General features: G+C 43.6%; 1 long non-coding RNA gene across 2 annotated transcripts in view; it reads left to right on the forward strand.

Annotated features, from left to right (window-relative positions):
- The first annotated feature begins 345 nt into the window (after window positions 1-345).
- The window catches only part of LOC138738777 (uncharacterized), a 41,808-nt gene continuing 26,359 nt past the window's right edge, over window positions 346-15,794 (forward strand). Inside the window, exon 1 of one of the 2 annotated variants that reach the window (XR_011341735.1) lies at window positions 346-417. This is a non-coding gene — a long non-coding RNA (uncharacterized lncRNA). Of the gene's footprint in view, window positions 418-2,243; window positions 2,519-15,794 lie in introns of those variants that run through there. The other variant, XR_011341775.1, reaches the window with a different exon arrangement.

A 15,794-nucleotide genomic window follows, 5' to 3' on the forward strand; every position in this document is an offset into this window, starting at 1 on the left:
TGTCAAAATTAGACTTCATTGCAAAGACAATTTAAACCACGTATAAAAGGAGAAAATACAAATCTAAATGATCAATGAATGAGGTATTTAAATGGAGACAGAAAGTCTTTGAATGACAAATATGACATTGTGGTCAGTGTACTGTGCAGTGAATGAAAGAAGAAAAAAACCACAGAAGCTGTGAGTGAGCTGAACCAACCAAATGACTGCACTGGAACTCTGCGAGAGCTTATCAGCATGAGCCCATGATCCTTTGCACCCCCCCCGCCCCCCCCGAGACCATTGTGACTTCAACGACTGTGAGCCTGCAGCTCTGTGATCTGGTTCACTTGTGGATCAGTGTGGCCCTGCTACAACATTTTCGTATATGTAGGCATCTGGGGGTAATCCAACAGAAAAAAATATGATGTACCTGACGTAAGGAGCATGTGAATGGCATAAGGAGGGGTGGAGAGTGTGGGATCATAAGAAGAGTGCAAAAAATCAGAGTCTTGTAAAAGAAAAAATAGCTGTTGCTTTCTGGACATATCTACCTTCATAACGTGACTTACAATCATAACTAGCTGTATTTTGAAGCCTGATATCCAGATATCAGAATATTATACAAAGGCTAACAAATGCAGATAAATTCAAATCAAAATCAAGAGTGAAGAATAAAAAAAATGCACACGGGGATGAAAGTGTAAATGCTCAGCCTAAAATCAGGAAATCATTACACCTTGCTTCTCTCGATCATTTGACGTGCAAGTGAAGTCATTCCAAAAAAAGTCAATACACTCCAACCAGACGGCATTAACTTCATCTTCTCTGGTTCCTGATAGGCCCTTGCCCTGACTGTCTATCTGTCTGTCTGTCTCTCTCTCCCCAATCCCTTTCTCATTTCCTTCAGCTCCCCACCCTTCTCTCTCCAATCAGAAAGCTATTCCCTCCCTCCCTTATCACTTCCAAACTTTTTTCTCGTCTGACTCCCACCCATTTTGACTTATAACCTGTTGGCTGTGGGCCTGTGCTCTTCCCCACCCCCCCCCACCACTCCCATTCCTTGACCCACCATTTTATTCAGGCGCCTACCTGCTTTTTGCTCATACCTTGACAAAGGACTCATGCCTGAAACGTTGACTATTTATCTTTGCAATGTAAAGAATGCTGCATAACCTGCTGAGTCCCTCCAGCACTTTTGTGTATTGAACTACAATCACAGGGTCTGCAGACTTTCTTGCTTAAAGTCATTCTGAATAGCTGTTTTCTCTCTTGACAGGGTACTGTGGACCGGAGAATGGCCAGAACCCTTGTTGCTGATGTCTCACTGCCCTGTGCTGGCAGTAAATCTTTATTTTGTCTGGGCCACCTGCTCAGCATGCTGTGGAGCAGAGAATTTACCATCTCTTCTGAAAATGTAATTAACTCCCTTTTTACTTTCTTACATGCTTACATCTGTTATGTCCAGCTCTATTCTACTCACTTTTTCTTCTGTACTTTTCATTTCTCTAAATTCTAGTGTCAACCATTCTTTTAATGCTTTCATTTGTTCTTGAATTTTTAAAAAAATCTATGTACTGTCCATTCATTTTACCTCCTATTCCTCTGCGCAGAGCTTGGTGTTCTTCTTCTTCTGTGTCTGCTCTTGGGTTTGTGTCTTCTATTTCTCTTCCTTGTATTTGTGTCTCTTTTGACTTTCTTGTTGAGCTGCTTGTCTCAGTTTGTTGGGTATTTTTTTTCCATGATTTCTTGATGTTAGTCCTCTTCTTCTGGGCTGGTTATCTTTTGTGTCTCTTGCTTCCTTTTTTCTTTCTCACCCCTCCCTTTACCGTTGCCTTCTTTATCTTCCAGCTGGGAGCCCTGCTGTCGGGCTTCTCTCAGCCGTTCGTGCTGTGGAGTTTCACCCCCTTCCCGTCGGTGTTCTCCTTGTCGTGAGCAGTTGTGCACCTCTGTTTGGCTCAGTGAGCCATTTTTCAAGTCCCGCGGTCGGTGGGTCACGACCCTGCGAGGTCTCCACTAACTTCGGCAACAAGGGTTCTGGCCATTCTCCAGTCCACAGTACCCTGTCAAGAGAGAAAACAGCTATTCAGAATGACTTTACACAGCGGATCCCTGCTTTTTCGTGCAGGTAAGGCCTTCACCTTTCTCTTCCAGGATCTTTCCTTCTTCTTTTCTTCCCATTGTTTTTGGTTTTTCTTTCTTAGGTGCCATTTTCTCCACACCTTTATTTTTTATTTGTTATGATTTGTGTGTCTGGGTCTTTGCTTTTTGTTCACTTTTTTTCTTATTTTCTGGAGAGAGCTGGTATTCTCCTACTGGCCACTACTCCATCACGTGACTCCTCAACTTTCTTACGTGCTTGCAGCAATATTAGTCCTTGAGTTCAACAAGGTCAATTAAATAAATAAAAAGAAAAACAATGTTGGAAAGATAGAGCAGGTCCATAGAACTTTGCAAAGGGAAGGGTTAGATTAAAGAAATGATTGGGAGGAATCTCACTGCTGATTGAGACCTGCTTTCAACAGATGCAGCCTAATTTGTGAGTACTTCAAACCTTAGTCTTTGGATTCAAGATTCTTTAATAGTTATTGCTGAAATATAACATGCTGGTGAAACATGGGAGGAAATGTAAACAGACAGGTGTGACTGGTGTCTGGGAAGCACAGTGGGATTTGCACTCAACACGTCAGACGGAAAAAAGGTCAGAATGGTTTTAATGTTTGAAGCTACAGTAAAATCCCCATTTTCTGTCACTTACAGGGGTCGCGGATCTCAGATACGTGAATTTTCTGCTTTATTGAGACTCATTTTTATAATGCCTAATTAATACCTGCATTAATAATACAAAAGAAAGTGCAAATTGTAAAATAAATTGAAAAAAAAATCAATATCTTAAATTATGTAAAGTTCACTTGTGTGTCAGATTATAGAGAGAGAGAGAGAGAGAGAGATCAGCAACAGCTGGGACTAGAACAGGAGAAGTTGGAAAGCTTGTGGAAAAACCCCATTTGGAAGATGGGTTGTGAGTGCTTAACTCAGCCTGGTTAAAACCCTTGTGGTTCATTCAAGAGGAGAGGACTGGCTGCCTAATCTTTCATTTGAAATAAAAGAAACAAAAAGGAACTCTTGTGGTGACCTGAACAAAAGACGTTATCATCTGGAAAACCTTGATGGGGCAAGTTTCTTTGGCAAGACACTGAAGTGACTTGTTACAATGAATCAGTTGTGTGTGTCCAGCAAACAACAAATCTCTCCCTGAAAACCAGCGAGAACCTTCCTGAGTGGTAACTGTCATGATAATGAATATGTATGAGATGTACCGGAAGTCACGTGATATGAGAGAGAGATAAGAACACAACCAGGAGAACAAAGGAAATGGGAAAATAAAGCCACTGAGAAGTTTACCTGATAAAACTTGTGTTTAATGTTTTATTAACATCACATTTCGGGCCACAAATGTGACATTGGCGACGAGGATGAAAGAAGCTTGAAGAAAATTAAAGACTAAACAAGATTACAGAGGATTACAGACAACTTCAAGGTGATAAGAATTTTCTCTTTGTCTCAGTACTTTTGGGGCTGGAATATTTCCTCATGGCTGGTGCAAACGGTGACTTTCTAATGCATAGTGGAATTGCTCATTTTGACCCGACATCGTGATGCAAGCACTGTAAGTGTGAAGTGGAAGGCATGGCTGGAAGAATTTGAATCCTACGCCGACATTCGTGGCCTATTTCTAGATACCGGTACAGTTGAACAAAAAGCGCAGAGAAGGGCGTTACTTCTTTTCACTGCTGGACCTGCAGTTCGGGAAACATTTAAGACACTTTTGAATACTGGAAGCGGTAGATGCATTAAATGCACACTATGTAGTGACACCGAATGCTACATTTCAACGCCATTTGTTTCAGAGAACGAGACAAGAAGATGGCCAGACAATTGCTCAGTACGTGACGAGACTACGCCAGCTAGCTGTTGGATGCAATTACATTCCAGCTGACTTGGACAACCAATTATTGGATCAAGTCGTACAGCACTGCAGATCAGATAAACTCAGAAGACATCTACTGGAAAGAGGGAGTGAGTTGGAACTCACCGATGCTTTAACCATTGCTGCTGCATTAGAGGCTGTTGAAGGGCAATTTCATACCATGACCCTGAAAGACAACTCAAGCCAACAAATTAAAAGGCTTTCACATCGCCATAATCAGCCAAGATATACGTTGACACAGGACGTGGAGTGTTATCGATGTGGAAACCGAGGTCACTTTGGAAAAGACCCATATTGCCCAGCCAAAGGCAAAGTTTGCAGAAAGTGTGGAGGTAAGGACCACTTTGCAAAGAAGTGCAAAAGCAAGCCCAATGCAGACCAGAAGAGGAAGAGTACAACTTCCAAAGGCAAAGCCTGTGGGAAAGGAAAGTATCCTGGAAAGAAAGATACCATTCACCAGATAGACGGTGACGATGATGATACCCAGGAGGAACAGAGTTGTTACCAATTTACATTGAATGAAGTACATCATGAGAAGGTCCCAGTGATCATTGGTGGAGTGACAGTTCAGGTCATTGTAGACTCATGCAGTGACAGTAATGTGATTGATCGACATTTATGGGAGAAGTTGAAAAGGAAAAAGATCATCTGTACCTCAAAGAAGTGTTCCAAGAAACTGTATCCATACACAGCAACCAAGCCATTGCAGACCATTGGATGTTTTACTGCAACTGTTGAAGCTGGAGATAAGTACACCGAAGCAGAGTTTATGGTCATAGAAGAGAGGGGAGAACCATTGCTGAATAGAAGCACAGCGCAAGACCTGGCAATACTTCATATTGGAGTTTGTGTCAATTCAATTCAGTCATACGAGGATATGAAGCAAGAATTCCCCGCAGTCTTCCAAGGAGTAGGAAAGATGAAAGGTCGACAATTGAAGCTAGCGGTAGATGAAACGGTCAAAACCTAAGGCACAACCAATGCGCCGAACTCCGTTTGGACTTCGTGGGAAAGTTGAAGCCAAAATTAAAGAATTGATCGAACAAGACATTATTGAACCGGTGGAACATTCGACACAATGGGTCAGTCCCGTAGTGATTGTGCCCAAACAAAAGGGTGACATAAGACTATGTGTTGACATGAGAATGGCCAATGAAGCTATAATTAGAGAACGACACCCTATACCAACAGTGGAGGAAATACTTCAAGAACTAACTACTAGCAAGGTATTCTCAAAAATTGATCTGAAATGGGGCTATCATCAATTAGAGCTGGATCCAGGTTCCTGAGATGTGACAACATTTGTGACTCACTGTGGATTGTATCGTTACAAGAGACTATCATTTGGAATTAATGCAGCTTCGGAGATCTACCAGTATGAAATCCATCGAATGATTCAAGGCATTCCTGGAGTTGCCAACATTTCTGACGACATCATAGTCCATGCACCAACGAAGGAAGAGCATGACAAATGGTTGAGGCGTGTACTATCTAGACTACAGGAGGCAGGCCTTACGGTGAATGGAAACAAGTGCCAGTTCGGTGTGTCAGAAATGGACTTCATGGGACACAGACTGACACGGGAAGGACTAAACCCTGCAGAGGCCAAGGTGAAAGCTATTGCAGATGCACATCAACCTCAGAACGCAACAGAGGTGAGGAGTTTCCTGGGATTGGTCAATTTTTGTGCAAAGTTCATTCCTAATTTCGCTACAGTGGCAGAACCACTAAGGAAACTAACCAGGAAATGTATACCATTTCATTTTGGATCTGAGCAGAAGAAAGCGTTCACAGTACTGAAGCAAAGCCTGACAGATGCAAAAACTCTTGGAAATTACGATCCGGCGGCATCAACCAAAGTCATAGTGGATGCCAGCCCAGTTGGTTTAGGAGCCGTGTTGGTCCAGATGCATGAAGGAGGACCAAGAATCATTGCCTATGCCAGCAGATCGTTATCAGATGTGGAAAGAAGATACTCTCAGACAGAGAAAGAAGCACTCAGACTTGTATGGGCCTGTGAGAGGTTCCATGCATATTTATACGGCATTGAATTTGAACTCATCACAGATCATAAGCCATTAGAGGTGATCTATGCACCTAGATCCAAACCATGTGCCAGAATAGAAAGATGGGTACTCAGACTACAACCCTACAAATATAAAGTAATCCGCATTGCAGGGAAAGCAAACATTGCTGATCCGCTGTCCAGATTGGTGAAGGATGGTGGTCCACAATCCAAGTCAGAATTGGGAACAGAAACAGAGAGTTTTGTACGCTTCGTAGCTATTCAGGTGACACTGAAAACTGTGACTACGAAGGAAGTCGAGAGAGAATCCGAACGTGATCCAGAACTCATGGAAGTAAGAGAATGCATACAGAGTGGACAATGGGACAAGTGTACTCACAAGGCTTACATTCCCATTAGAGACGAACTTTGTTCATTCGGACAGTGTGTATTAAGAGGTTGCAGATTGGTGATACCGCAAAGATTGAGACCGAAGATCGTATCCTTAGCGCATGAAGGACACCTAGGTATTGTTGGTACCAAGCAAAACCTCAGGACCAAGGTATGGTGGCCAAGTTGTGATAAAGACGCAGAGAAATTTGTTAAAACTTGTCATGGATGTCAAATCACAAGTAGGAGTAATCCGCCAGAACCGATCCGGAGTATGCAACTCCCGACAGGACAATGGATCGACGTAGCTGTTGATTTTCTTGGACCTTTACCGATGGGTGAATCAATTATGGTAGTGATAGATTACTACAGCAGATACTATGAGTACGTGGTGTTGAAGTTTACAACCACTGAAAAAACAATACAAGCATTAGCAGAGGTATTTGCAAGATATGGATTACCTGTTACATTATACTCTGACAATGGTCCACAATTCATTTCAGAGACATTTGCAGAATACATGAGGACCACAGGTATCCATCATCATAAAGTAACTCCGAAATGGCCGCAAGCCAACCGAGAAGTAGAGAGACAAAATCAGTCCATTGAAAAACGATTGAGGATTGCACACGCAGAAGGACAAAATTGGCGAGAAGCATTGCTATCTTATGTGGCTGTCTATCGAGTAACGCCTCATGCAACCACTGGAAAAAGTCCTGCAGAAACATTTTTTGGGAGAAAAATCCACACAAAAATGCCAGAAATAAAGGAAATCCGAGAGGACCAGGAGATGAGGGACCACGATGCTGAAAAGAAAGGTGCAGCAAAGCTGTACACAGATTCGAAACGTGGAGCCAAGTACTCAGACATCATGCCAGGAGATAATGTTCTAGTGAGGCATGAAACTGGTGGTAAGCTAGGCACACCTTATTACCATCAACCCTATACTGTCGTATCCAGAAGTGGCAGTATGGTGACAGTCAAGTCTCCGACTGGAGTCCTGTATAAGAGAAATGTATCAGGTGTAAAAAGGTACCAGTCTAGAGATACATTGAGCGAAGAAGTTGAAAGGCCAATATGAGATGCTGAAACTGAGAGACCTGATGATGTTCCAGAGGGAGTTACCAGCACTCCTGATGAAGTGACTAGAGCGCCAGAAACACCCGAAGCCGTGGCGAGCAGTATTTCCGACGCTGAGAGTGAACAACCGAGAAGCGACGACAATATCGCAATATCGAAACGAAACCGGAAAGTGCCCAAACGATACGAAGACTTTGTGCCATAGTTTTAATAAGAACTTTGGGACAGTATTTTAATCTTATATCATAAAGTGCATGTATGAATGCTGTAGGAAGTAAATTTTATGTAGTTGAGTTATAGAATTACCATTAGTTACGATGTTCATATGTTTCCAAGGGAAATTGGTAAGTGAAGGTAAAGTTTATTTCTGATTAAAGGAGGGATGTCATGATAATGAATATGTATGAGATGTACCGGAAGTCACGTGGTATGAGAGAGAGATAAGAACACAAGCAGGAGAACAAAGGAAATGGGAAAATAAAGCCACTGAGAAGTTTACCTGATAAAACTTGTGTTTAATTGTGGCAGTAACCATTTACCTTTCAAGCACCAAAGCCTTGTGAACTTCAAAAATTTTACATTCTGTGCACAGTATAAGAATTGCCTGCAACCACTGAACTTGGAGGGAGGAATGAGAAATGAGATTGGACTGTGAACCAAAGAACTTTTCTGAACATGTGCGCTTAGAACTAGAAGGGGGTTAAGTTAGGTTTGTTAAGTTAATAGTAATAAGTTAAAGTTTGATCCTGTTTTTATGTTTAAAGATAATTAAAAACAACTTTTGTTTAAGTAACCAATTGTCTTGGTGAATATCTATTGCTGCTGGGTTTTGGGGTGCTCTGGGCTTGTAACACTTGAATCAAGTGACTGTAAAACTTACAAAATTTAAATTTGAACCCCAGTCATTGGTGGTGTAACAGTGCTGCAATGGCCACTATACGAACCGTGCCACCATCATAATTAACCCCTCTCCACCAAGTTTATAGATAAAGCCATAATACTTATTTAAAACTAATAAAAATAAAGGCACTTATTGGGCAGTGAAAGGGAAACACTTTGGGAGAGTCACCCCAGTGGCAAGGGGCATCAATCAACTCTTCAGCCTGGTGTCTTAGCACCACCCAACTCACCTTGGCACAAGTGTCTCAGTCAGGTCCTCAGTGTAACCCGACTCACCTCCATGCATGTCCCAGTCAGGCCTTCATCACAGCTTCCTCGCATTGACAACACGACTCACCTCCATGCAAATGTTCTGATCAGCCACTCGGCGCACCTTCCCCAAGCTGACAACTTGACTCACCCCGTGCTGACAGCGATAAGAATGCGCAAGCATTGAGAGGTTTTGTCCATTCAGCAGGGCAAACCTGCACATGTCCAACCAGGTCTCAGCACCCCCCTGTGGTGTCTATCCACCCAGTCTTAGGCATGCATATTATTTATTTATTTGTCTCCTCAAAGTTAGTGTTTAAAAAGAGTTAGTAAGGCAACTTGAAGGGTTAAGCAGAGTGTTGATTTGCAGAGGGAGTAATTTAATAGCAATTAGACCTTTAAAATTTCCAATACCTTCCCCACTGCACCCTGAAGCTGATATCAGCCCCATGCAGCTCCTCCTCTCCATCTCAATTCAAACCATGTGTATATAATGTGCTCAATCACAAAATGCTTGGTTTGCTCACAGGAAGGTAAAATTTCAGGCTGACACAATCCACCCACATGCTAGAATAACAGTCAAAAAATATAGGCATCAAATTAAATAGTTTTCCTATTTGCAGGTGTATGGGACTAATTTAACCAGCACTTTCTCATATGAAGCAGGCTGATTTTCCCTTGTTTCTAAATGTGTTTCTATTATTCAAAGCTTTCTGTTATTTTGATGTCTAACTACCTTTTCTGTAGCTCTAATGTTCCTAGTCATTTTGAACTGAGTTGGATTTATTTTTTCATTTATTGTTATGCATGAATCATTAGTTTACATTGAGAACTCATTTCCATCCATTTATATATCAAAGGAGTCCAGCTGATGCACATAAATAGTGTTGAAAAAAGGACAAGAAATGTTGTGAAACACAATGTCGGCGTCAGCAGCTGCAAAAAAAAGTCCCTTAACTATTATATGAAGATCACACAGTGCTGAAACTTGTTGAAGGACAATGGGAACAGAATGGTGATAACATTTCTGTGAGGCAGCTGGAACTTGCTTGGCTGTTCATGAATCACTCTATCCATGCAAGTCAAAGGAAAGGTTCATGAGACACAGGCTCAAGAAATATTATGAAAATGTTAAAAATGACATCCTACTCTAATAAATGGGAAGTGGAAGATTAAGAGATGCAAATGTGCCTTGACAGAGCACTCAACAAAAATGAAGACTGCAGGGAAATGAAATTTTAATCCATTCACTCAGAAGAAATGAGGTAGACAGAATTTGAAATAGTTGTGTAAAAAGTCATTGCACTGTTCCTAGTTGAGGCAGCTGAAGCACACCCATCTGATTGGGTCAGAGGTCTCCCTAAAATAGAGTAATTGGATTCCTATGATTGCGTATGGGGGTCCAGTGACATTTTAAAACAGCCTTCAGAATAATCTCTTCTCACCCTGTTCCAGACAGCCTGCCAGGTTGTAAATGAGGCCCAACTGTTAAAAATCAACCAAGATGTTTGACAGAAATTCCCAGGAGGAAAGACCATCCACTGGTGAGTTGCCTGTGAGTTTACAAACGAACGTTGGTGGTGGTAACTCAGGGCCTTCCATTCTAATCCAAGTGTTAACTTTGTCCTTTGCACAAAAGGGCGAAACCAACACCCTTTCTTTCTGTGAATGCCCTCAAACTGCAAAGCAACAATGGCCAGACTACCATATTTGTGAATTTGAATGACACATAAATATTGGCCAGAATATCAAGAATATCTTGCTTGCTCTTCCTTGAAATCTTATCTTCTGATCTTTATGCCCACCACAGAGAGAAAGCAGAGGCTTCTTTCAACATCTCATCTGAAAGAACTTGCTAAACTGCCGCATTCCCTCTGGGCTTTCCTGAACTGTCAGCATGGATTTTTGATCTTATGTCTCCAAAGCAAGGCTGGAACCAATTAGCAGGCCTATTTCTTCTTGAGCAGTTCCTTGAGACTGGCGATGGCTTATGTCCATACTAACTCTATGGGATGTTAGGTGGCTGACATACTAACTCTATGGGATGTGAGGTGGCTGAATGAGGCCAGCATGAGAACTGCACATCTTTTCATAAATTTGCGGAGATGGTGGCTAACCAGGCAAGCGCGTGGGTAGATTGTGAGGTGGTCCTCTCATTCTACCATACACACAAGACATTTGCATTCTTCTGGTGTATGGCCCTGAAGTTCACAAATAACATCTCAAATGCTTCTCCACTTTGAGTGGTAATAGGACCAAGATACCTCGGAGTCAGTAGGAATGTTGATTTGTTTTTTTAAAGAAAGATTTGAGCATATTCTTGATGCTTTCCCTATTGTTTGCATTCTATTTGAAATAGTGTGCATTGTTGGAGATTGGTGTCAGGCATGCAAATGACATTGCTAGCCCAAACATTAGTGATTGAGAGGACTCTGGTCTCAATAATGGGGATATTAATTTGGGAGGAGATGCTGACATTGGTTTGCTTACCCTTACAATAAATTTAGGGGACCTTGCAGTGAAAGCACTGGTGATACCTATCCAGTGCCTTGAAGTGCATGCTGTAGGTAGTTTACAGCACGCATATGAGATGACTGAAATCACTGTTGCTTGGTATATGATGAGGCACACATACTCCCTTTTCCTAGAGCTATAGTATGCAGATAACTCTTGTGTTTGCATGTGCTCAAAGGCTAGGCTTAAAGCCATCAACAACACCTTCACTGAAGCATAAAAAAGATTTCAGATCAGATTTATTGTCAGATACATACATGACATCACATATCCTGAGATTCTTTTTACCAGTGGGCGAGACAGAATTACCACTTATTGGTAGTGCAAAAAAAAAACTGTACACAATCTACACATGGAAACAAATAATGAAATGTAAACAAACTGCAATTCAGAGAGGAAAGAAAAACAATGAAGTGCAAAAGTAAGAGTCCTTAAATGAGTCCCTGATGGAGTTTATTGTTGAGATGTCTGATGGTGGAGGGGAAGCAGCTTTTCCTGAACCTGGTGGTGTGGATGGCTAATGTGCAAGGCAGAGGTCCTCTGCTAAACCAGTCCTGCAGTATATTTTGCCATTCAACAATAAGATTTATAGGACAACCCTGGAAAAAGTGAATCACTTCCCATCTCTCAGTGAAGATGAACAGTGACGATGAAATTCACCACCATCTGCAATGCAATTACATTGCCTTGGTCTACAAATCACTGTGGCTAACAGAGTCTTTGATTCAATTGTTCCTTGTGATAGAGTGAATATCACATGGTTGTCTTCTGATCCTTTATGATTATATGCAAAATCATTTTGTGAAGCCTTTTCTGGTTCTAATGTGAAAACAAGATACAACTCCAGCATTTTATAATGTTAATACACAAAAATTGCCAAAGCAATTTTGTTTGGATGGATATCCACAATAAATATGAGAGTCGTGTTAAAATTTATCGTCCCCTTCCCATTCCTCTAAAGATGACATTCACCAATTACCCTATCCCCAAGAGAGAGCTCTGCAGTTGGGAGTTGGTTAGAGGGAGTGCTAATTCGCTATTTCTCCTGTCCCGCGGTCCTGGTCTCTTAAACCGATCAATGGCCAACTTTGTTAACCATAAACCCACACACAGCTGGAATTCTGCGCTGAGTTTCTCAGAGCAGTTCCAGCTGCATGGGGGATTATGGGTAACAAAGACGGCCAGTCATCGCTGTGTATTTATGCCGTCATGTTGATGGGCGGTGCCACGGCAACAGTTGCCCCACCTACAGCTGCTCCGGAGGGCGCACAGACATTGTTCCACATAAAAGCAACCCTGGAGCAGCCTTTGTAAGTTTAGATTTTTCTCTGCGGATGGAGCCAGCCTCGAAGCGGAGGCTCTCCATAAAAACACCTAGTTTCTCATAAAATTGCAGTGGTTAGTACAAGGCTATTACAGCGGCAGAATCCCAGGTTCAAAGCTGCTGCTGTCTGTAAGGAATTTCTATGTTGTCCCCGTGGCTGTGTGGGTTTCCTCCATGTGCTCCAAATTCCTCTCACTTTCCAAAGAAGTATGGGGTTAGTGGGTTAAGTGGTCAAATAAGTGTATTTGGACGGCACAGGCTCGTGGATTGGAAGGGCCTGTTACCAGGTTGTATCGCTAAAATTTAAAAAAAATTAAATAGGCAAATAAATCATTAGTGTTTTTTGGGGGTTTCACTAAGACTAAAGTATCAAATTAATTCAAGCACATAGATACAACACTTTGGGGGTTATTTTAGAATAATCAGATTTATTTTATTTGCTTATATTGGATGAGTTCCAGTCAATGAATGGTGCTGAATATCGACCAATCAGAAGGGAATTAGAGTAGTCTACATAAGAAGTGACAAACATATAGACCAGAGCATCAAAGGAAGATATTCTGTGGCAGGCAGAAGACATATACAGTGACTGTAAGGTCTGTGTACTTGCTATTGTTATCTTCTTGCTAGGTAGTGGTTGGAAAGCCCTTGAACTGTGTATATATTACAAAATATTGTAAGAAGAAATTAGACATGATAAGAGTGGAACACGCGACAACTAGATTGACTGTCTGTTCCAAAGAACATAGTACAGGCCCTCCGTCCAAGATATAAATCTACTGTGCGCACTGCACTCCACCTAAAAGCTCCTTTGCGCAGGCCCGAGGACAGGTCCACGTCCTCCCCCTCCACGTCCTCCCCCTCCACGTCCTCCCCCTCCACGTCCTCCCCCTCCACGTCCTCCCCCTCAAAAGATGCTCACAAACTCAAGCTAGCATGCTGGAACATCAGAACCATGCTAGACAAGGCTGACAGCCACCGACCTGAACGTCGGTCTGCCCTCATTGCACATGAACTCCTCAGACTTGACATCGACATAGCCGCTCTCAGTGAAGTCCGCCTGGCAGATGTAGGCAGCCTCCAAGAACGCGGCGCGGGCTACACACTCTACTGGTCTGGCAAGCCTTCGGATGAACGACGCCTATCTGGTGTAGGCTTCATGGTCAAGAGCTTCATTGCCTCCAAACTCGAAAACCTTCCGACAGGCCTCTCGGACCGAATCATGTCCATGCGACTCCCCCTTCAAAACAAGCGTCACATCACCCTCATCAGTGTCTATGCTCCAACCCTCCAGGCGGAACCAGCAGAAAAGGACAAGTTCTACACCGACCTGCGCAACCTCATCCAACGCACCCCTACAGCCGACAAGGTTGTCATCCTGGGCGACTTCAACGCTCGTGTCGGCAAAGACTCAGAAACCTGGCCATGAATCCTGGGCAAGCATGGCGTCGGCAAGTGCAACGACAATGGGCGCCTCCTGTTGGAGCTCTGCGCAGAACAGCGGCTTGTCATTACAAACACCCTTTTTCAGCAGAGGGACAGCCTTAAGACCACCTGGATGCATCCCCGATCCAAACACTGGCACCTCCTGGACTACATCCTGGTGCGAGAAAGTGACAAACGAGATGTGCTCCACACCAGGGTCATGCCTAGCGCGGAATGCCACACTGACCACCGGCTGGTTCGCTGCAAGCTCAACCTTCACTTCAAACCAAAGCCCAGGAACAATAAAGCCCCCAGAAAGAGGTTCAATGTTGGAAACCTGCAGTCAGACGAAGCGAGAGGAAACTTCCAGGCAAACCTCAAAGCAAAGCTCGACGATGCAACCCGCCTCACGGACCCGTCCCCTGAAACCCTCTGGGATCAGTTGAAGACTACCATACTGCAATCCACTGAAGAGGTACTGGGCTTCTCCTCCAGGAAAAACAAGGACTGGTTTGACGAAAACAGCCAGGAAATCCAGGAGCTGCTGGCAAAGAAGCGAGCTGCCCACCAGGCTCACCTTACAAAGCCGTCCTGTCCAGAGAAGAAACAAGCCTTCCGTCGCGCATGCAGCCATCTTCAGCGCAAACTCCGGGAGATCCAAAATGAGTGGTGGACTAGCCTCGCCAAACGAACCCAGCTCAGCGCAGACATTGGCGACTTCAGGGGTTTCTACGAGGCTCTAAAGGCTGTGTACGGCCCCTCACCCCAAGTCCAAAGCCCGCTGCGCAGCTCAGACGGCAAAGTCCTCCTCAGCGACAAGATCTCCATCCTCAACCGATGGTCAGAACACTTCCAATCTCTTTTCAGTGCCAACCGCTCAGTCCAAGATTCCGCCCTGCTCCAGCTCCCTCAACAGCCCCTAAGGCTAGAGCTGGATGAGGTTCCCACCCTGGATGAGACATATAAGGCAATCGAACAACTGAAAAGTGGCAAAGCAGCAGGTATGGATGGAATCCCCCCAGAAGTCTGGAAGGCTGGCAGCAAAACTCTGCATGCCAAACTGCATGAGTTTTTCAAGCTTTGTTGGGACCAAGGTAAACTGCCTCAGGATCTTCGTGATGCCACCATCATCACCCTGTACAAAAACAAAGGCGAGAAATCAGACTGCTCAAACTACAGGGGAATCACGTTGCTCTCCATTGCAGGCAAAATCTTCGCTAGGATTCTACTAAATAGAATAATACCTAGTGTCGCCGAGAATATTCTCCCAGAATCACAGTGCGGCTTTCGCGCAAACAGAGGAACTACTGACATGGTCTTTGCCCTCAGACAGCTCCAAGAAAAATGCAGAGAACAAAACAAAGGACTCTACATCACCTTTGTTGACCTCACCAAAGCCTTCGACACCGTGAGCAGGAAAGGGCTTTGGCAAATACTAGAGCGCATCGGATGTCCCCCAAAGTTCCTCAACATGATTATCCAACTGCACGAAAACCAACAAGGTCGGGTCAGATACAGCAATGAGCTCTCTGAACCCTTCTCCATTAACAATGGCGTGAAGCAAGGCTGTGTTCTGGCACCAACCCTCTTTTCAATCTTCTTCAGCATGATGCTGAACCAAGCCATGAAAGACCCCAACAATGAAGACGCTGTTTACATCCGGTACCGCACGGATGGCAGTCTCTTCAATCTGAGGCGCCTGCAAGCTCACACCAAGACACAAGAGAAACTTGTCCGTGAACTACTCTTTGCAGACGATGCCGCTTTAGTTGCCCATTCAGAGCCAGCTCTTCAGCGCTTGACGTCCTGCTTTGCGGAAACTGCCAAAATGTTTGGCCTGGAAGTCAGCCTGAAGAAAACTGAGGTCCTCCATCAGCCAGCTCCCCACCATGATTACCAGCCCCCCCACATCTCCATCGGGCACACAAAACTCAAAA

Source organism: Narcine bancroftii, chromosome 1, assembly GCF_036971445.1.
Source record: "Narcine bancroftii isolate sNarBan1 chromosome 1, sNarBan1.hap1, whole genome shotgun sequence".
Taxonomy (NCBI): domain Eukaryota; kingdom Metazoa; phylum Chordata; class Chondrichthyes; order Torpediniformes; family Narcinidae; genus Narcine; species Narcine bancroftii.